Source organism: Arachis hypogaea, chromosome 17 (genome assembly GCF_003086295.3).
Source record: "Arachis hypogaea cultivar Tifrunner chromosome 17, arahy.Tifrunner.gnm2.J5K5, whole genome shotgun sequence".
In the NCBI taxonomy this organism is placed as follows: domain Eukaryota; kingdom Viridiplantae; phylum Streptophyta; class Magnoliopsida; order Fabales; family Fabaceae; genus Arachis; species Arachis hypogaea.
Window position 1 is genome coordinate 58,851,363 of NC_092052.1, and position 23,998 is coordinate 58,875,360.

Consider the following 23,998-nt stretch of genomic DNA (forward strand, 5'->3'; position numbering starts at 1 on the left):
TCCATGTCAAGTTGGGAGTCTACTCTTCCATCTTGCATACCATCTTCGTTGTTAGGAGTTTGGAATAGAAAAGAGACATGATAATTGGAATAAAATTGGAAATAATTAAATAAATAAAATTAAATGAAAAACTACTCTTTGCATTAATAATTTAAATGAACATTGAACCTGAAATTGAGAAGAAGAAGAAATCCTAATCCTAAAACCTAAGAGAGAGGAGAGAGCCTCTCTCTCTCTCTCTCTCTCTCTAAAACTACATCTAAAACCTAAAATTGTGAATAATGAATGTTGTATTTATGAATAAATAGATTCTCCCACTTTATAGCCTTTAATATGTATTTTCTGGGCCGATAACTGGGTTAGAAACAGCCCAGAAATTGCCCTCAGCAATTTTTGATACGTCCAGCACACGGCAAACTCACGCATACGCGTCGTCCACGCGTACGCGTGGATTGAATTTTCTCCAGCTCACACGTACACGTGATCCACGCGTACGCGTTGCCTATCTTCGGGGAAGCTATGGTGAATTATATATCGTTGCGAATTCCCGGATGTTAGCTTTCCAACGCAACTAGAACCGCTTCATTTGGACTTCTGTAGCTCAAGTTATCGTTGATTTAGTACCAAGAGGTCATGTTAGACAGCTTTAGCAGTTCCTTCAGTTTCTTGTATTCCTTCCACTTTTGCATGCTTCCTTTCCATCCTCTAAGCCATTCCTGCCCTATAAACCCTGAAATCACTTAACACACATATCAAGGCATCGAATGGTAATAAGAGAGGATTAAACATAGCAAATTTAAGGGCAAAGAAACATGTTTTCAATCATAGCACAAAATCAGGAAGGAAAATGTACAACATGCGAATTGTATGAATAAGTGTGAGAATAATGGATAAAATCCACTAGATTAAGCATAGGATAATCCCTAAAAATGGGGTTTATCAGGATGGTAAGCTGTTGCCACTTTGTGAACAATCCTATGCTTCTTCAGTAAACCTGCTAATCTCCTGTTACAAAAGTGAGTGCCTTGATCACTCATGATTGCTCGTGGTGATCCAAAGCGACAGATGATATGGTTTCTAACAAAGGAGACAACAGTGTTAGCATCATCAGTACGGGTAGGAATTGCTTCCACCCATTTAGAAACATAATCTACAGCTAACAATATGTATAGAAAACCACTAGATTTCGGGAATGGACCCATGAAGTCAATGCCCCAAACATAAAAAATTTCACAGAACAGCATAAGATGTTGGGGCATCTCATCCCTCTTGGATATATTACCAAACCTTTGGCATGGGAAACAAGTTTTACAGAAGGCAGTAGCATCTTTAAAAAGAGTGGGCCACCAGAATTCACAGTCTAAAATCTTTCTAGCTGTTCTTTGAGGGCCAAAATGTCCACCACTCTCAGAGGAGTGACAGGCCTCTAAAATTGACTAGAATTCTTATTGAGGCACACACCTTCTAATTACCTGGTCAGCACCATACCTCCATAAATATGGGTCATCCCATATATAATATTTGGACTCGCTTTTCATCTTGTCCCTTTGATGCTTAGTAAAAGTAGGAGGGAAGGTATGGCTAACTAGATAATTAGCTACAGGTGCATACCAAGGAACTACTTCAGATACAGCGTGCAAGCTATCAAATGGAAACACATCATTGATAGGAGTGGAGTCATCCTTAATGTGCTCAAGGCAACTCAAGTGGTCTGTCACTAAATTCTGGGAACCACTCCTATCCTTAATTTCTAAATCAAATTCTTGCAGCAGCAATATCCAACGTATTAACCTTGGTTTGGACTCTTTTTTAGCTAATAAATGTTTTAGAGCTGCATGGTCTGAGTATATTACCACCTTAGTACCAAGTAAATAGGCTCAGAATTTATCTAGAGGAAAAACAATAGCCAGAAGCTCTTTTTCAGTGGTAGTGTAATTAGACTGAGCAGCGTCTAAGGTCTTAGAAGCATAAGCTATTACAAAAGGATCCTTACCTTCGTGCTGGGCCAGCGCCACTCCTACTGCATGGTTGGAAGCATCACACATAATCTCAAAAGGCTGGCTCCAGTTTGGTCCTCTCACAATCGGAGCTTGAGTCAAGGCAAGCATCAGCTTATCAAACGCCTCCTTACAGTCCGCTTTCAGCTCGAACTCAACATCTTTCTGCAGCAGTTTGGATAAAGGCAATGCTACCTTGCTGAAGTCTTTGATAAATCTCCGGTAGAAACCTGCATGGCCAAGGAACGAATGGACTTCCCTCACGGAGGAGGGGTAAGGCAAACTAGAAATTACATCTACCTTTGCTGGATCTATAGAAATACCAGTATTAGAAACAATGTGTCCTAGAACAATACCTTCTTTTACCATAAAATGACATTTTTCAAAATTTAACACAAGGTTTGAACTAACACACCTGTCTAATACTCTAGCTAAACTATCCAAGCAAAGGCTAAATGAATCACCATAAACACTAAAATTATCCATGAAAACTTCCATACAGCTCTCTATAAGATCAGAGAAAATGCTCATCATGCACCTTTGGAAAGTAGCTGGTGCATTACACAAGCCAAAAGGCATCCTCTTGTATGCATACGTTCCAAAGGGACATATAAAAGTAGTCTTCTCCTGATCCTCAGGAGCTATATGAATTTGAAAGTAGCCTGTATAACCATCTAAAAAGCAGTAATGTGGTTTACCTGACAAATGATCAAGCATCTGATCGATAAATGGCAGGGGGTAGTAATCCTTGCGAGTAGCCTGGTTGAGGCGCTTGTAATCAATGCAAACTCTCCAGGCGTTCTGCACTCTAGTTGTCAAGAGCTCTCCATGTTCATTCTTCACTGTTGTGACTCTAGACTTCTTGGGCACCACTTGTACTGGACTGACCCATTCACTGTCTGAGATGGGGTAGATGATATCAGCTTCAAGCAGTCTAGTCACTTCCTTCTTGACAACTTCTAAGATGGTGGGGTTCAGTCGCCTCTGAGGTTGATGGACAGGCCTTGCTCCCTCTTTTTCTAAAAATATTCTGTGCTCACAAAGTTGAGGGCTGATACCTACTATATCTGCCAAGCTCCACCCAATTACTTTCTTGTGTCTTCTCAGCACACTAAGTAGCTACTCCTCCTATTGGGAAGTGAGTTCCCTTGCAATGATAACTGGGAGCTTCTGATGATCCTCAAGGTAAGCATACTTGAGGTGGGGTGGAAGGGACCTTAACTCCATTTTCTGTTCATGGCTGGGCACTTGATCATCTGGGGCGGGTGATGGTGACAAGGTATCTTCAGTAAGCTCAGGGGGTGTCCCCATACTTGCCTCTTTCTCCATGTGCCTTTCTTCTACTTCCTCTTTGTGAATTGTAGCTACAGTCTCATCAATGATGTCGTACTAGAAAATAGAATGATCTTCCGGAGGATGCTTCATAGCTTCATCCAAGTTAAAGCTCAATGCGCTGCCATCTATCTCAAAGGAGTAAGTTCCTGAAAATGCATCCAACTTGAACTTTGAAGTCTTCAGAAAGGGCCTTCCAAGTAGGATGGATGATGGTCTTCCTGAGTCATTAGGGACATATCCAAAATATAGAAGTCAATAGAAAATGTGAGCCTTTTGATGCTCACCAGCACGTCCTCAGCAATTCTAACCACAGAGATAATGCTTTTATCTGCCAAAACAAAACGTGCTGCCGAGCTTTTTAAGGGAGGGAGCCTCAAAGCATCATATACAGATAATGGCATTATACTAACACATGCGCCTAAATCACACATGTAGTCAAAAAATTTTACACCATCTATAGTAATAGTAACCATGCATGGACCTGGGTCACTACATTTTTCAGGTATATCACCCACTAAAGCAAAAATGGAGCTACCTAGAGGAATAGTTTCTAATTCATTTAATTTATCTTTATGCATGCACAAATCTTTTAGAAACTTAGCATATTTAGGTACCTACTGAATGGCATATAAAAGTGGAATGGTTACCTCAACCTTTTTAAACATTTCTACCATTTTAGGGTCTAGCTCCATCTATTTTCTGGGCTTCCTAGCAAGGTGTGGAAATGGAATAGGAATGGCGCCACTTGCAGCTTCTGCGTTCCTTGGTGCTCCATTCCTTGGTTGAGCTGCTTCTTCATCAACCATGTCTTGTACTATATATTCTTCTTCTTCTTCAGCAGCTTCTACCTCCATAGTACTTTGAACTGGAGCGTCTCATTTTAAGCTTGGCTCCGCATGACTCCTCTCTGATAGTGTAGTCCTGGACCTCAAAGTAATGGCATTGATTCCTCCTTTGGGGTTGGGTAGAGGCTGAGACGGAAGTGTACTAGAGCTTACAGGTTGAGTGTTGGAAGTACTCGACGATCCCATCTGGGAGACTAGAGCTTGTATAGCAGAGGTCAGACCGGTAAGTGTATTCTGAATGTCTTGGTGTCCTTGCGTCATAGCGTGAAGCATCTCATCCTTAGAAGAAGAAGGAGGGGGGGTAAGTGGCTTGAGGGCCCTGCTGTTGGTTGTTTTGAGATCCCTGGGCTTGTCTTTGGTGAAGTGTCCGGTAAGGCTGGTTTTGGTTTTGCTGAGACTGGTTCTGCTGATTGTTGTTGTTGTTCCACCTCTGATTTCCACCATTATCTCTGCCCCCTTGGTTGGAGTTATCTTGCCAACCTTGGTTGTAGTTCCCACCTTGGTTATAATTGCCGCCTTGTTGATAGTATCCTTGATTCGGGCGGTCATAGAAGTTGTGGGTAGCTGCCAAGGTGTTGTCTTCTTGTTGGAGCTGCGGGCATTTATCAGTGTAATGAGTATTGCATACACATATTCCGCAAATTCTCTGAGGGGTCAACTGTTGATACTGTTGTTATGGGGGGGCTGAGGTTATTGCTGATTCAGCTGTATCTGCTTCAGTAGGTTGGTCATCTCACATAGAGTCTGTGTGAGAGTAGTAGTCTCACTGCTAGAGGAAACCTCTGCAATAGCTTTGGGATGGTTGTTTCTGTGCCTAGCATTCCGAGTGGACTTAGCTAGGTTGCTAATCAGTTGCCATGCTTCATCCGCGGTCTTGTACTTTTTCAGAGAACCATTACTTGCACCATCCAGTGTAGTCTTATTCTGAGGCTTCATGCCTTGTGTGAAGTAGCTGATCAACACCAACCTGTCAATCATGTGGTGGGGGCATGCATCTAGAAGATTCCTGAAGTGCTCCCAATACTCATAAAGGGTCTCTGACTCGCGTTGGATAATGCAGGAAATCTCCTTCCTAAGTCTATCTGTAACTTTAGCTGGAAAGTATTTTTCCAAGATTTCTCTCCTGAGCGTATCTCAGTTAGTAACAACTGCTTTAGGTTGAGTGTAATACCACTCCATCACCTTTCTCTCAAGAGAAAACGGGAAGGCGGTTAGTAGAATAGAAGTCTCATCTGCACCATGACGCCTAACAGTAGAACAAGCTGTCTGAAAATCCCTGAGGTGCTTGACAGGTGGTATGCGAAATTGTTACTCAGGTTGTGAATTATTGTTCAAAATTGATTCCCTAGCGATGGCACCAAAAAAATGGATGCACAGAACCATGGTCTCAACATATCTTCACAACTTCGCATAACTAACCAGCAAGTGCACTGGGTCATCCAAGTAATACCTTACGTGAGTAAGGGTCGAATCCCACGGAGATTGTTGGTATGAAGCAAGCTATGGTCACCTTGTAAATCTCAGTCAGGCGGATATAAAATAGTTATGTAGTTTTCGAAATTTAGTAATAAAAGAAGGATAGAAATACTTATGTAAATCATTGGTGAGAATTTCAGATAAGCGTATGGAGATGCATTCGTTCCTCTAAACCTCCGCTTTCCTGCTGTCTTCATCCAATCAGTCTTACTCCTTTCTATGGCTGGCTTTATGTAAGGATGTCACCGGTGCCAATGGCTACTTTCAATCCTCTCGGGAAAATGGTCCAAATGCTCTGTCACAGCACGGCTAATCGTCTGGAGGCATCACCCTTGTCGTTGGTTGCATCCTATTCCTCTCTGTAAAAATGGTCCGATGCGCTGTCACTGCATGGCTAATCATCTTGGAGGTTCTCGATCATACTGGAATAGAATTTACTATCCTTTTGCGTCTGTCACTACGCCCAGCACTCGCGAGTTTGGAGTTCGTCACAGTCATTCAATCCCAGAGTCCTACTCGGAATACCACGGACAAGGTTTAGACTTTCCGGACTCTCATGAATGCCGCCATCAATCTAGCTTATACCACGAAGATTCTGATTAAGAGATCTAAGAGATACTCATTCAATCTAATGTAGAACGGAAGTGGTTGTCAGGCACGCGTTCATAGGGAATGATGATGATTGTCACCTTCATCACATTCAGGTTGAAGTGCGAATGAATATCTTAGAAGCAAAATAGGATGAATTGAATAGAAAACAGTAGTACTTTGCATTAATCTTTGAGGAACAGCAGAGCTCCACACCTTAATCTATGGAGTGCAGAAACTCTACCGTTGAAAATACATAAGTAATGAAGGAGTTCATTGGTCTCGGCCCCAGAGGGGAACCGGAGTAACCAAGACTACTATGATCCAAAGATAAAACTCAGGATGTCAAATACAATAGTAAAAAGTCCTATTTATAATAAGCTAGCTACTAGGGTTTATAGAAGTAAGTAATTGATGCATAAATTCACTTCCGGGGCCCACTTGGTGTGTGCTTGGGCTGAGCTTGAAGTCTACACGTGGAGAGGTCATTCTTGGAGTTGAACGCCAGCTTTTGTGCCAGTTTGGGCGTTGAACTCCACTTTGCAACTTGTTTCTGGCGCTGGACGCCAGAATTGGGCAGAGAGCTGGCGTTGAACGCCAGTTTGCGTCATCTAAACTTGGGAAAAATATAGACTATTATATATTGCTGGAAAGCTCTGGATGTCTACTTTCCAATTCAATTAGTAACGCGCCATTTTGAGTTCTGTAGCTCCAGAAAATCCATTTTGAGTGTAGGGAGGTCAGAATCCAACAGCATCAGCAGTCCTTCTTCAACCTCTGAATCTGATTTTTGCTCAAGTCCCTTAATTTCAGCCAGAAAATACCTGAAATCACAGAAAAACACATAAACTCATAGTAAAGTCCAGAAATGTGAATTTAACATAAAAACTAATGAAAACATCCCTAAAAGTAACTAGATTCTACTAAAAACATACTAAAAACAATGCCAAAAAGCGTATAAATTATCCGCTAATCACAACACCAAACTTAAATTGTTGCTTGTCCCCAAGCAACTGAAAATCAAATAGGATAAAAAGAAGAGAATATACTATAAATTCCAAACTATCAATGAAACATAGCTCCAATCAGATGAGCGGGACTTGTAGCTTTTTGCCTCTTGAATAGTTTTGGCATCTCACTTTATCCATTGAGGTTCAGAATGATTGGCATCTATAGGAACTCAGAGTTCAGATAGTGTTATTGATTCTCCTAGTTCAGCATGATGATTCTTGAACACAGCTATTTTATGAGTCTTGGCCGTGGCCCTAAGCACTTTGTTTTCCAGTATTACCACCGGATACATAAATGCCACAGACACATAATTGGGTGAACCTTTTCAGATTGTGACTTAGCTTTGCTAAAGTCCCCAATTAGAGGTGTCCAGGGTTCTTAAGCACACTCTTTTTTTGCTTTGGACCTTGACTTTAACCGCTCAGTCTCAAGTTTTCACTTGACACCTACACGCCACAAGCACATGGTTAGGGACAGCTTGGTTTAGCCGCTTAGGCCAGGATTTTATTCCTTTAGTCCCTCCTATCCACTGATGCTCAAAGCCTTGGGATCCTTTTTATTTGCCCTTGCCTTTTGGTTTTAAGGGTTATTGGCTTTTTTTTTGCTTGCTTTTTCTTTTTCTTTTTTTTCGCCTATATTTTTTTTTTTTCTGCAAGCTTTGTTCTTTGCTGCTTTTTCTTGCTTCAAGAATCATTTTTATGATTTTTCAGATTATCAAATAACATGTCTCCTAGTCATCATTCTTTCAAGAGCCAACATATTTAACATTCTTAAACAACAACTTCAAAAGACATATGCATTGTTCAAGCATTCATTCAGAAAACAAGAAGCATTGTCACCACATCAATATGATTAAGCTAAGTTCAAGGATAAATTCAAAACTCATGTACTTCTTGTTCTTTTGAATTAAAACATTTTTCATTTAAGAGAGGTGATAGATTCATAGGACATTCATAACTTTAAGACATAGTTACTAACTACTAATGATCATGTAATGAAGACACAAACGTAGATAAGCACATAACATAGAAAACGAAAAAACATAAGAAATAAGAACAAGGAATGAATCCACCTTAGTGATGGTGGCGTTTCCTTCTTGAGGAACCAATGATGTCCTTGAGCTCTTCTATGTCTCTCCCTTGTCTTTGTTGCTCCTCCCTCATTGCTTTTTGATCTTCTCTAATTTCATGAAGGATGATGGAGTGCTCTTGATGTTCCACCCTTAATTGTCCCATGTTGGAACTTAATTCTCCTAGGGAGGTGTTAATTTGCTCCCAATAGTTTTGTGGAGGAAAATGCATATGAGGCATCTTCGGGATCTCATGGTGATGAGCTTCCTATGCCTTTTGAGCTCCATGAATGGGCTCTCTTGCTTGCTCCATCTTTTTCTTAGTGATGGGCTTTTCTTCCTCAATGTAAATGTCTCCTTCTATGGAAGCTTCAGCTGAGTAACATCGATGGCAGATAAGATGAGGAAAAGCTAGCCTTGCCCCAGGAGAGGGCTTTTCGGCTATTTTGTAGAGTTCAAGGGAGATGACTTCATGAACCTCTACTTCTTCTCCAATCATGATGCTATGGATCATGATGGCCCGATCCACAGTAACTTCAGATCGGTTGCTAGTGAGGATGATGGAGCGTTGGATGAACTCCAACCATCCTCTAGCCACAGGCTTGAGGTCCAATCTTCTTAGTTGAACCGGCTTGCCTTTGGAGTCAATCTTCCATTGAGCTCCTTCCACACATATGTCCATGAGGACTTGGTCCAACCTTTGATTAAAGTTGACCCTTATAGTGTAGGGGCGTTCATCTCCTTGCATCATAGGCAAGTTAAACGCCAACCTCACATTTTCCGGACTAAAATCCAAGTATTTCCCCCGAACCATTGTAACATAGTTCTTTGGATCTGGGTTCTTACTTTGATCATGGTTCTTGGTGATCCATGCATTGGCATAAAACTCTTGAACCATTAGGATGCCGACTTGTTGGATGGGATTTGTTAGAACTTCCCAACCTCTTCTTTGAATTTCATGTCGGATCTCCGGATACTCATTTCTTTTGAGTTTGAAAGGGATCTCGGGGATCACCTTCTTCTTGGCCACAACATCATAGAAGTGGTCTTGATGAGCTTTGGAGATGAATCTTTCCATCTCCCATGACTCGGAGGTGGAAGTTTTTGTCTTCCCTTTCCCTTTTCTAGTGGATTCTCCGGTCTTAGGTGCCATCAATGGTAATGGAAAACAAAAAGCTTATGCTTTTACCACACCAAACTTAGAATATTACTCGCCCTCGAGCAAGAAAAGAAATAATTAGATGAAGAAGAAGAAGAAAAGATGGAGAAGAGGGGGGATGTGTGTTTCGGCCAAGAAGAGAAGAGAGGGTTGTGTTGTGTGAAAATGAGGAAGAATGAAAGGCTTTATATAGGGAAGGGATGGGGGGTTAAGGTTCGGCCATATGGGTGGGTTTAGGTGGGAAATTGATTTGAATTTTGAAGGTAGGTGGAGTTTATTGGGTAGGTTTATGGGGAAGAGTGGGTGGATGTGAGTGGTGAAGGGTTAATAGGGAAGAGGGATGGAGGTGATAGGTGAAGGGTTTTGGGAAAGAGTGTTTATTGGGAATAGAGGATGATTGAGAAGAGAGAAGAGAGTGAGTGGAGGTAGGTGGGAATCCTGTGGGGTCCACAGATCCTGAGATGATCCTGTGGGGTCCACAGATCCTGAGGTGTTTAAGGATTTACAACCTTGCACCAAATTAGGCATGTAAAATGCCCTTGCACATAACTCTGGGCGTTCAGCGCCAGGTTGGTGCCCATTTTGGGCGTTCAACGCCCATTTGTTGCCCATTTCTGGCGTTGAACGCCAGAACCATGCTTGTTCTGGGTGTTCAGCGCCAGCTCTTCTCCAGGGTGCAATTCTGGCGTTCAGCGCCCAGATGCTGCCCATTTTGGGCGTTCAGTGCCCAGATACTGCCCATTTTGGGCGTTCAGCACCAGAACCATGCTCTGTTCTGGCGTTGAACGCCAGACAGGTGCTTCCTCCAGGGTGTGATTTTTCTTCTGCTGTTTTTGATTCTGTTTCTAAATTTTTGGTTTATTTTGTGACTCCACATGATCATGAACCTAAGAAAACATGCAAAACAAAAATAAAATTAGATAAATAAACATTGGGTTGCCTCCCAACAAGCGCTTCTTTAATGTCAATAGCTTGACAGTGGGCTCTCATGGAGCCTCACAGATGTGCAGAGCTTTGTTGAGACCTCCCAACACCAAACTTAGAGTTTGGATATGGGGGTTTGACACCAAACTTATAGTTTGGTTGTGGCCTCCCAACACCAAACTTAGATTTTGACTGTGGGGGCTTTGTTTGACTCTGCTTTGAGAGAAGCTTTTTCTGCTTCCTCTCCATGGATGCAGAGAGAGATCCTTGAGTTGTAAACACAAGGTTGTCCTTATTTAATTGAAGGATCAATTCTCCTCTGTCCACATCAATCACAGCTCTTGCTGTGGCTAGGAAAGGTCTTCCTAGGATGATGGATTCATCCTCTTCCTTTCCAGTATCCAGGACTATGAAATCAGCAGGGATGTAAAGGCTTTCAACCTTTACTAACACGTCCTCTACTTGTCTATAAGCCTGTTTTTTTGAATTGTCTACCATCTCTAATGAGAATTTAGCAGCTTGCACCCCATAGATTCCCAGTTTCTCTATTACAGAGAGGGGCATGAGGTTTATTCCTGAACCAAGGTCATACAGAGCCTTAAAGATCATGGTGCCTATGGTACAAGGTATTAAGAACTTTCCAGGATCCTATTTCTTCTGAGGCAATGTCAGTTGATCCAGATCACTTAGTTCATTGGTGAACAAGGGAGGTTCATCTTCCCAAGTTTCAATGCCAAATAATTTGGCATTCAGCTTCATGATTGCACCAAGGTACTTGGTAACTTGCTCCTTAGTAACATCCTCATTCTCTTCAGAAGAGGAATACTCATCAGAGCTCATGAATGGCATAAGGAGGTTTAATGAAATCTCTATGGTCTCTAGATGAGCCTCAGATTCCTTTAGTTCCTCAGAGGGAAACTCCTTATTGATCACTGGACGTCCCAGGAGGTCTTCCTCCTTGGGATTCACGTCCTTCCCCTCTCTTGTGGGTTCGGCCATGGTAATTAATTCAATGGCCTTGCACTCTCCTTTTGGATTCTCTTCTGTATTGCTTGGGAGAGTACTAGGAGGGATTTTAGTGATCCTTTTACTTAGCTGGCCCACTTGTGCTTCCAAATTTCTAATAGAAGACCTTGTTTCATTCATGAAACTCACAGTGGCCTTAGATAGATCAGAGACTAAATTTTCTAAGCAAGATGGATTCTGCTCAGAATTCTCTGTCTGTTGCTGAGTGGATGATGGAAAAGGCTTGCTATTGCTAAACCTGTTTCTTCCACCATTATTAAAGCCTTGTTGAGGCTTTTGATCCTTCCATGAGAGATTTGGGTGATTTCTCCATGATGGATTATAGGTGTTTCCATATGGTTCACCAATGTATTTCACCTCTGCTATTGCAGGGTTCTCAGGATCATAAGCTTCTTCTTCAGAAGATGCCTCTTGAGTACTGTTGGATGCAGCTTGCATTCCATTCAAACTTTGAGAAATCATATTGACTTGCTGAGTCAATATTTTATTCTGAGCCAATATGGCATTCAGAGTATCAATTTCAAGAACTCCCTTCTTCATAGGCGTCCCATTACTCACAGGATTCCTCTCAGAAGTGTACATAAACTGGTTATTAGCAACAATGTTAATGAGTTCTTGAGCTTCTGCAGGCGTTTTCTTTAGGTGAATGGATCCACCTGCAGAAGTATCCAATGACATCTTTGATAGCTCAGATAAACCATCATAGAATATATCCAGGATGGTCCATTCTGAAAGCATGTCAGAAGGACACTTTTTGGTCAGCTGTTTGTATCTTTCCCAAGCTTCATAGAGGGATTCACCTTCTTTATGTCTGAAGGTTTGAACATCAGCTCTAAGCTTGCTCAGCTTTTGAGGAGGAAAGAACTTGGCTAAGAAAGCCGTGACCAGCTTATCCCAAGAGTTCAGGCTGTCTTTGGGTTGAGAGTCCAACCATATTCTAGCTCTGTCTCTTACAGCAAAAGGGAAAAGCATGAGCCCGTAGACTTTAGGATCTACTCCATTAGTCTTAACAGTATCACAGATCTGCAAGAATTCAGTTAAGAACTGAAAAGGATCTTCAGATGGAAGTCTATGAAACTTGCAGTTCTGCTGCATCAGAGAAACTAGCTGAGGTTTCAGCTCAAAATTATTTGCTCCAATAGCAGGAATGGAGATGCTTCTTTCATGTAAATTGGGATTTGGTGCAGTAAAGTCACCAAGCATTCTCCTTGCATTATTGTTGTTGGGTTCGGCTGCCATCTCCTTTACTTGTTCGAAATTTTCAATAAGGTTGTCTCTGGATTGTTGTAATTTAGCTTCTCTTAGTTTTCTCTTCAGAGTTCTTTCAGGTTCTGGATCAGCTTCAACAAGAATTCCTTTTTCTTTGTCCCTGCTCATAAGAAAGAGAAGAGAAAAAGAAAAGAAGAGGAATCCTCTATGTCACAGTAAAGAGGTTCCTTATTGTTAGTAGAAGAAGAAAAGAAGAAAAAAATTCGAACACAGATAGAAGAGGGGGTTCGAATTTGGTGAGTGATGTGAGGAAGAGATGTTAGTAGATGAATAAATAAATAGAAGGGGATGAGAGGAGGAGAGAATTTTCGAAAATAATTTTTGAAAAAGAGTTAGTGATTTTCGAAAATTGTTTTTGAAAAAGGTTAGTAGTTTTTCGAAAATTCAAATAAAAAATAAAATAATTAGTTAATTAAAAAGAAATTTTGAAAAAGGTGGAAGATATTTTCAAAAATTAGAGAGAGAGAGTTAGTTGGGTGGTTTTGAAAAAGATAGGAAACAAACAAAGAGTTAGTTAGTTAGTTGAAACAAATTTTGAAAAGATAAGAAGTTAGGAAGTTAGAAAAGATATTTTGCAATCACTTTTTTGAAAAAGGTAAGATAAGAAGATATTTTTGAAAAGATATGATAGAAATTAGTTTTTGAAAAAGATTTGATTTTTAAAATCTCAATTAATGACTTGATTCACAAGAAATCACAAGATATGATTCTAGAACTTAAAGTTTGAATCTTTCTTAACAAGTAAGTAACAAACTTGAAATTTTTGAATCAAAACATTAATTGATGATGTTATTTTCGAAAATATGATGTAAAATTAAGAAAAAGATTTTTGAAAAATATTTTTGAAATTTTTGAAAATAACTAAAAAAAATTGAAAAAAAATTTGATTTTTGAAAAAGATAAGATTTTTTTTAAATTGAAAATTTGATTTGACTCATAAAAACAACTAGATTTTAAAAATTTTTGAAAAATTCAAATCAAATTTTCGAAATTTTAAGAGAGAAAAAGGGAAAGATATTTTTTTTTATTTTTGAATTTTTATGATGAGAGAGAAAAACAAGAAAAATGATGCAATGCATGAAAGTTATGGATCAAAACAATGAATGCATGCAAGAATGCTATGAATGTCAAGATGAACACCAAGAACACTATGAAGATCATGATGAACATCAAGAACACATTTTTGAAAAATTTTTAATGCAAAGAAAACATGCAAGACACCAAACTTAGAATTCTTTAATGCTTAGACATAAAGAATTCAGGAATGCATATGAAAAACAAGAAAACACACAAAACATGCAAATGCAAAGATCAAACAAAAAGACTTACCAAGAACAACTTGAAGATCATGAAGAACACTATGAATGCATGAATTTTTTTTCGAAAAATGCAAGATGAACATGCAATTGACACCAACCTTATAACATGACTCAAGACTCAAACAAGAAACACAAAAAATATTTTTGATTTTTATGATTTTCTAATTTTTTTTGTATTTTTTCGAAAATTATTAAAAAAAAAAAATAAGGATTCCAAAATTTTTAATATGAATTCCAGGAATCTTGCCATGTTAGTCTAAAGCTCCAATCTGAGGGTTAGACATGGCTTAATAGCCAGTCAAGCTTTAGCAGAACTTTACATTCAGCAGCCAATTTGCTAAGAAAGATAAAGAAGCTCTTCTCTTGAGTCCAAAAGAATTGAGACATGGCTTTACAGCCAGCCAGGCTTCAACATGCTTCATGAAACACTAGAATTCATTCTTAAAAATTCTGAAGAAAAATATATTTTTGAAAACATTTTTTTTTTGAAAACAGATGAGAAAATTTTTGAAAGATTTTTGAAAAAATTTTTTGAAAACAAAACAAAAAGAAAATTACCTAATCTGAGCAACAAGATGAACCGTCAGTTGTCCAAACTCGAACAATCCCCGGCAACGGCGCCATAAACTTGGTATGCGAAATTGTTACTCAGGTTGTGAATTATTGTTCGAAATTGATTCCCTGGCGATGGCACCAAAAAAATGGATGCACAGAACCATGGTCTCAACATATCTTCACAACTTCGCATAACTAACCAGCAAGTGCACTGGGTCGTCCAAGTAATACCTTACGTGAGTAAAGGTCGAATCCCACGGAGATTGTTGGTATGAAGCAAGCTATGGTCACCTTGTAAATCTCAGTCAGGCGGATATAAAATAGTTATGTAGTTTTCGAAATTTAGTAATAAAAGAAGGATAGAAATACTTATGTAAATCATTGGGGAGAATTTCAGATAAGCGTATAGAGATGCATTCGTTCCTCTGAACCTCCGCTTTCCTGCTGTCTTCATCCAATCAGTCTTACTCCTTTCTATGGCTGGCTTTATGTAAGGATGTCACCGGTGCCAATGGCTACTTTCAATCCTCTCGGGAAAATGGTCCAAATGCTCTGTCACAGCACGGCTAATCGTCTGGAGGCATCACCCTTGTCGTTGGTTGCATCCTATTCCTCTCTGTAAAAATGGTCCGATGCGCTGTCACTGCATGGCTAATCATCTTGGAGGTTCTCGATCATACTGGAATAGAATTTACTATCCTTTTGCGTCTGTCACTACGCCCAGCACTCGCGAGTTTGGAGTTCGTCACAGTCATTCAATCCCAGAGTCCTACTCGGAATACCACGGACAAGGTTTAGACTTTCCGGACTCTCATGAATGCCGCCATCAATCTAGCTTATACCACGAAGATTCTGATTAAGAGATCTAAGAGATACTCATTCAATCTAATGTAGAACGGAAGTGGTTGTCAGGCACGCGTTCATAGGGAATGATGATGATTGTCACCTTCATCACATTCAGGTTGAAGTGCGAATGAATATCTTAGAAGCAAAATAGGATGAATTGAATAGAAAACAGTAGTACTTTGCATTAATCTTTGAGGAACAGCAGAGCTCCACACCTTAATCTATGGAGTGCAGAAACTCTACCGTTGAAAATACATAAGTAATGAAGGAGTTCATTGGTCTCGGCCCCAGAGGGGAACCGGAGTAACCAAGACTACTATGATCCAAAGATAAAACTCAGGATGTCAAATACAATAGTAAAAAGTCCTATTTATAATAAGCTAGCTACTAGGGTTTACAGAAGTAAGTAATTGATGCATAAATCCACTTCCGGGGCCCACTTGGTGTGTGCTTGGGCTGAGCTTGAAGTCTACACGTGGAGAGGTCATTCTTGGAGTTGAACGCCAGCTTTTGTGCCAGTTTGGGCGTTGAACTCCACTTTGCAACTTGTTTCTGGCGCTGGACGCCAGAATTGGGCAGAGAGCTGGCGTTGAACACCAGTTTACGTCATCTAAACTTGGGCAAAGTATGGACTATTATATATTTCTGGAAAGCCCTGGATGTCTACTTTCCAATGCAATTGAAAGCGCGCCATTTTGAGTTCTGTAGCTCCAGAAAATCCATTTTGAGTGCAGGGAGGTTAGAATCCAACAGCATCAGCAGTCCTTCTTCAACCTCTGAATCTGATTTTTGCTCAAGTCCCTCAATTTCAGCCAGAAAATACCTGAAATCACAGAAAAACATACAAACTCATAGTAAAGTCCAGAAATGTGAATTTAACATAAAAACTAATGAAAACATCCCTAAAAGTAACTAGATTCTACTAAAAACATACTAAAAACAATGCCAAAAAGCGTATAAATTATCCGCTCATCAATAGGCTCCTGAGTAGGTAAGCCATGAAACTTAGGCATTAAGTTGATTAGTGCATTCTTCAGTTCAAAATCTGCAGCCAGATTTGGGTGACGCGCTTGATACGGTTGCAGTGTAAAGTCTGGGGCTCCTGCTTCCTGGAGAGTAATCCTCCTGCGCTCCGCCATATTACCTGCACGTAAATCAATAGAATCAGTAGTAGAGGAGCTTGTTTCTTCCTCGAATGCCACTTCAGATTTGCCTTCAGAAGAGACTGGTGAATTGGTAGGGACCACTTCACCACCCTCAGAGGCTAACCGACGCCGAGCTCGCCTAATACGTGAAATAGTTCTTTCAATTTCAGGATCAAACGCAGCTAAGCTTGGGTCAGGCAGTGAACGCGTCATTCAATGAAAGAAACATACAGCTCATGGTAATAAAATAAAATAAAATATGCAAAAATTAAAAATATGTACACCAACTAATAATTTAGCACGCTATTGCAACTCCCCGGCAACGACGCCAAAAATTGATGCGGGTGGAAATCAGCCAATTAAGAAATTATAGTAAGAACAGCGTTGTAAGTACAGTTCTTAACCGACGAAAATCCGCTTATCAATTTAGAAGAGTTGTCACAAAATTAGAATAAAAATACTGGGAGTAGAAATCACAGGGCGTCTCCCAATGAGTTGACAAAAGGGTGCTATTTTATCAGTCAGGAATTTTCCGAGAAATTTTGAGAGTTGGAGAACAGAAAAATAAAGGATTGTGAATTAAAGCAATGTAAATTAAAAGAGATTTTATATAATCAAATAAAAAGCCTTGACCGGGGGAATGATTAATTGGAAGTTCTATCCTTGTTGGATTTTCTCAAGTGTAGTATCAAGAGGTTGTTGTTTTCACTTAGTTAACCCTTACTAAATAAAGGAAAGTCAAGCGATTAAGCTAACTCTTATTCACAAGTCCTAATCCTCTCCCTTGGGAAGGATTAGCATTAGTGCCTAGAGAGTTAGCCAATAACTTCCAGTTTAACTAATCACTTGAGCATTCCGACTCAAGGGTCTCTTTTGGGAGTCTACTCCATTGACATGAATATAACGTTCACAGAAATATAAGAGGAAGACATGATAAATAAAATAGGAATTGGAAATTTAATTAAAAGTAAAAATAGTTCTTCACATTAATAAATCTCAAAATGCAACACACTTATCTGAACAAGGTTAATAAGTAATCAAAAGAGCAAAGGAATAAGAAAGCAAACTAGAATAATAGCAACTTCAACGGAGGTAGTGACTCTTCTCAATATCCAAAGCAAAAGCATAAACTACAAACACTAGGACTATGAATGTGAAGAAAACCTAGAGGAAGAGTGATTCCTCTCTAAGATTCCAATCTAAAAGCTAAAAACTATGCAAATGAGAATGTGTCTTGAGTCTCTGCTCGTCCCCTGGCTCTAGTCTGTGTTTCTGGGCCAAAAACTGGGTCCAAACTCGGCCCAAAATCGTCCCCAGCGTTTTCTGCGATTTCTGCAGGTAGTGCATGTCACGCGTACGCGTACGCGTTGCTGGTCATTTTCGCGTATCACGCGTACGTATTTGGCACGCACACGCGTCGCTGTGCGAACTCCAATTCACGCGCACGCGTAAGCCATGCGTGCGCGTCGCTCCTCGCTGGTTATCTCCTTTAGTTTTTGTGCTCCTTCCATTTATGCAAGCTTCCTTTCCATCCTCTAAGCCATTCCTGCCCTATAAAGCCTGAAAACACTTAACGCACAGATCACGGCATCAAATGGTATAAAGAGGGATTAAAAATATACAATTTAAAGTTTTAGGAAGCAAGATTTCAATTATGGAACAAAACTAGGAAGGAATTGTAAAATCATGCAATCTGTATGAATAAGTGTGTAAAGACTTGATAAAAACCACTCAAATCAGCATAAGATAAACCATAAAATAGTGGTTTATCAGTCCTATGAAGTTGATGCCCCATACATAAAAAATTTCATAGAACAACATAGGTTGTTGAGGCATTTCATCCTTTTGGGATGCATTTCTGGACTTCTGACATTGGTAACATGACACACAGAATCGGTTAGCATCCTTGAACAGTGTTGGCCACCAGAATCCACAATCCAAAACTTTTTTTGCTATCCACTGTGGGCCAAAGTGGCCACCACGCTCGGATGAATGGCAAGCTTTAAGAATGGGTCGGAATTCAGATGTTGGGACACATCTACGAATTACTTGGTCTACTCCCCTTTTCCACAAGTGAGGGTCATCCCAAATGTAATATTTGGAATCACTCCTCAACTTATCTCTTTGATGTTTTGAAAAATTGGGAGGGAAAATCTTAGCAACCAAGTAGTTCGCCATTGGTGCGAACTAAGGAAAACTATCCGAAATAGCATGCAAACTATCCAAAGGGAATGAGTCGTCAATCGGAAATAGGTCATATTTAAGATTTTCAAGGCAGCTTAGATGATCAGCAACTAAATTTTGAGACCCACTTCGATCTATAATCTCAATGTCGAACTCTTGCAAGAGCAATATTCAACGTATGAGCCTAGGTTTCAACTCACTCTTTGTCAATAAATACTTTAAAGTTGCATGATCAGTGTATACTACTATTTAGGAGCCTAGCAAGTAAGATTGAAATCTATCCAATGCATGAACAATGGCTAAGAGCTCTTTTTCCGTAGTGGTATAGTTGGATTGTGCCGCATCCAATGTCTTTGAGGAATAAGCAATGATGTAAGGGAACTTACCATCGCGTTGATTTGACGCGTCGCACATGATTTTGAACGGCTGTGTCCAGTCAGGACCCCTCACAATTGGTGCCGTGGTAAGAGCTCTCCTCAACTCCTCAAATGCATTCGCACAAGCACTATCAAACTCAAAGTCTACATCCTTTTGGAGTAGGCGTGATAATGGCAATGTAATCTTGCTGAAATTCTTGATAAAGCGCCTATAGAATCCCGCATGCCCTAAAAAGGAACGAACCTCCCTCACAGAAGAGGGGTGAGGTAAACTGGTGATAACATCAACCTTGGTCGGATCCACCGAAATGCCCTTGTCAGAAATTATGTGTCCGAACACTATACCTTGTCTCACCATGAAATGACATTTTTCGAAATTAAGGACAAGGTTAGTGTTGACACATCTTTCCAAGACCTTGGCCAAGTTTTCCAAACAACTATCAAAAGAAGTACCATATACACTAAAATTATCCATAAAGACTTCCAGACAAGTCTCCATAAGATCGAAAAAGATACTAGTCATGCACCGCTAAAAAATAGTGGGTGCATTGCATAACCCAAATGGCATCCTTTTGTAGCCAAAGGTGCCAAAGGGACAAGTAAAGGTGGTCTTTTCCTGATTCTCATGAGTAATATGTATCTAGAAGTAGCCAGTAAATCCATCAAGAAAGCAATAATGAGATTTACCTGCAAGTCGGTCCAACATCTGGTCAATGAAGGGCAAAGGATAGTGGTCTTTCCTTGTTGTGGCGTTTGACTTCCTATAATCAATGCACACCCGCCAAGAATTTTGAACTCTTGTAGTGACCTCTTCACGATCACCCTTCTTGATAGTAGTTGATAAACCATTATTTTATGATTTATATTGTGTTTAATTGAGTGGTTTTATCAAGTCTTTACCTACTTATTCATATAGATTGCATGAATTTTATAATTCCTTCCTAGTATTGTTTATGGTTGAAAACTTGCTTCCTAGAAACCTTTAATTATACATTTTAACTCTCCTTCATCCCATTCGATGTCGTGATCCGTGTGTTAAGTGTTTCAGACTTCATAGGGCAGGAATGACTTGAAGAATGGAGAGGAAGCTTGCAAAAATGGAAGGAACACAAGAAACCAAGGAGATGACCAGTGAACAATGACGCGAGTGCATGGCCCACGCGAGCGCGCGAAATGAAGAGATCGCAGCGACGCGAACGCGTGCCTGACGCAAACGCATGGAGTGGAGTCTGCACGAATGACGCGAACGCGTGAACGACGCGGACGCGTGACTTGTGCGATCTGCAAAAATAACAGAATACACTGGGGCGATTTTGGGCCACGTTTTGACCTAGTTTTCGGCCCAGAAACATAGACTAAAGTTAGGAAACTTGCAGAGACTCAACAGGCATCCACACACATTTAGATACATCGATATTAGGATTACTTTCAGTTTCAGATCTGAATCTAGATTAGCTTTACATCAGTAGTTTATGCTTTTGCTTTGTATTTTTGGATGCTGAAGAGTCTTTACCTCTGTGAAGACATTACTCTAGTTTGTTTCCTTATTCCTTTACTCTTATTAGTTGCTCATTGACCCTATTCAATTAAGTATGTTGCATTTTGAATTTATTAATATACAGAGTTGCTTTTAATTTTAATTAATTTTAATTCTCTATTTTATTTTATTTAATTTACTATGTCTTCTTATATTTTTATGAATATTATTTCCATGTCAATGGAGTAGATTTCCTACTTGACATGGGGGTTGATTAAGAGGAGACACTTGAGTTGGAATGCTCAAGCGCTTAGTTAAATTGGACGTTGTTGGCTAATTCTGTACCTACTAACGCTAGACCTTCCCAACGGAGAGGACTAGGATTTGCGAGTAAGAGTCAGCTCAATCACTTGACTTTCCTTTATTTAGTAAGGGTTAACTAAGTGAAAACAATAACCTCTTTACACTACACTTGAGAAGATTCCAACAAGGATAGAACTTCCAATTAATCATTCCCCCAGTCAAGGCCTTTTAATATTAATAGTAATTCTTAGTTCTATTGCTTTAATTTACAATTATTTTTACTCATTATCAAAACTCAACTTTTTTGGAAAACTTCTAGTTAATAAAATAGCACTCTTTCCTGCAACTCGTTGGGAGACGACCTGGGACTCATACTCCAGTATTTTTATTTCTAAAATTTGTGACAACCTTTTTTTAAATTGGTGAGGCGGATCTTAGCTGGTTAAGAGCTATACGTGCAACACTGTTCTCTTAATTGAAATCTCTTAATTGGTCTGACTTCTGCCACTCATCAGTAGTGATTCCTAATTTTTTTGGAACGACTTGGACCGGGCTCACCCACTCATTGTCAGAAATCGGATATATGATACCCGCATCAAGTAGTCTTGTGACTTCCTTTTTCACCACATCAAGAATGGTAGAGTTGAGCCTTCTTTGAGGTTGCCTAACCGGCCGAGCTCCCTCTTGGAGAAAAATATGATGCATACACATGCGGGGGTCAATCCCCAAAATGTCAGCCAAGCTCCAACCGATTGCTTTCTTATGCTTCCTTAGGACCTCTAGGAGCTTCTCTTCTTCTTGACTCGAAAACGCACTAGCAATAATGACCGGAAACCTTTAGTCGTCCTTAAGGAATGCATACTTCAAATGAGAAGGTAGAGGCTTCAATTCACTCTTTGCTTCAAGTTGAGGTTCTTTTTCACTAAGCTCATGAAGCTTACTCTCATTAACCTTCTCTTGTTCATCCTCTTTTTCATCTTTCTCTTCAATGATGGGATAGTGTAACTTGTTGTGATCTTCTCTTTGTACCTCCGCCACTACCTCATCAATCACATCACATCGAAGAACGGAGTGCTCTTCGGGTGGGTGTCTCATGGCCTCTTCTAAGTTAAACTTGATAGTCTTGTTGCCTACCTCAAAAGAGTATGTGCCGGTAAAGGCATCCAATTTAAATTTAGAGGTCTTCAAGAACGGTCTACCAAGCAAAATAGAGGAAGAACTTCTATTATCTATTGGGGGCATTTCAAGGATATAGAAATCAACCGAAAACACCAAATCCTTGATTGCTACAAGCACATCTTCTGCTATCCCCATTACGGTGATCACACTCTTGTCGGCTAAGGCAAATTTGGCGGCCGACCTCTTTAATGGAGCTAAATTCAACCTTGCGAATATAGAAAGTGGCATGATACTCACACAAGCCCCTAAATCACACATACAGTCATGAAAAGTAACTCCACCAATACGACAAGACACCAAACATGGTCCATGGTCACCACACTTTTCTGGAATAGGCTTCATCAATGAAGAAATGGAACTACCCAATGACAATGTTTCCAACTCACCAATCCTATCTTTGTGTGTGCACAAGTCCTTCAAAAACTTAGCATACTTTGGAATTTATTGAATGACATCAAGAAGTGGGATGGTTACTTCGACCTTCTTGAATACTTGAAGCATGTTTAAATCAAACTCCAGAGTTTTCTTGCTCTTCTTTATCATGGAAGGGAATGGGATAGGAATGGGTTCCTCTATTTTAGCCTTCCTCTTGGGCTCCTTAAGGCTCACTTCTTCTTCCTCTTGCCTTGTGCCTATCTCCTCTTTTTCATGTGGAGCTTCAACAACTACTTCCTCCTCATGAATGTCTTCCATAACCTTAGGAGGTATCTCCTCCAATGTAGTCCCCGACCGTAGAGTAATGGCGTTGAGGGCGCCCTTTGGGTTTGGAAGAGGTTGGGATGGAAGGCTAGAAGAGCTTGAAGGTTGGTTGGTGTTGTTGGAGGAAGGTAAAGACAACCTTGAAAGTAACTCGTGGATGTTGGACAATTGAGCATTTATGTTACCGAATTGAGCCTTGTTGTTCTCTTCATGTTTTTCCACCATAATTCTAAGTCTCTCATGCTCAGGGTGGAGGTTCCGGTTAGAATCATCAATTTGGTTACTGGAAGAGGAAGAGGATTGGTTGGATTGTTGTCTGTGATGTGGTGCTTGGTATCTAAGGTAGCCATTTTGGTTTTGGTGGTTGTTGTTGTGATGAGAAGAGGAGTTGTTCCATCTTTGATTTTGATTGTTCCCTTGTGCATTATCCTTCCACCCTTGGTTGGAATTATTGCCATGAGAGTAGTTGTTTTGGCCTTGAGATTGATAGGGTGGACGATTATTATAATTCACATTGGCTACTGCAAGGGTATAGTCTTCTTGAAATTGGTGGCATTGATCGGTGTAATGTGCAGTGCTAGAGCATAAACCACATACTCTAGGAGGCCCTTCATGTTGGGGTGGTGCTTGGACGACTTGGATGGAATAAAAAGCCTTTTGTTCCGTGGACATCTCCGTAAGGAGGATAGTCATGTCCCCAAGCACCTTGGTCAAACTTAATTCGGAAGGGGTTACTTCCACCACACCCTTGAGGGGGTTGCTCCTTACCCTTACATGTTGTGTAGCCTCGGTGACATCATTTATCAAGCTCTAAGCTTCTGCCTCCCTCTTGTTTTTGGAAAGGGAACCACCACTAGAAACGGTGAGCAATCTCTTGTCTTCCGCGTAAAGACCTCTGGTAAAATAACTAATGATCAAGTGAGTGTTCAATCCATAGTGTGGGCAAGATTCCAAGAGCTTCTTGAATCGAATCCAATACTCATATAGGGTCTCTTGGTCCTTTTGCATTATACCAGAGATTTCTTTTCGGATATAGTCGGTCTTCTCCGGTGAAAGGAACTTGTCTAAAAACTCTCTTCTCAACAAATCCCATTCGGTTACTACCTCATCCGGTTGGGAATAGAAATACTCTTTTGCTTGCCCCTCAAGAGAGAAGGGGAAAGCAAAAACCATAATGGCAATCTCATCGGCCCATGTCTTCGAGCCGTAGAACAA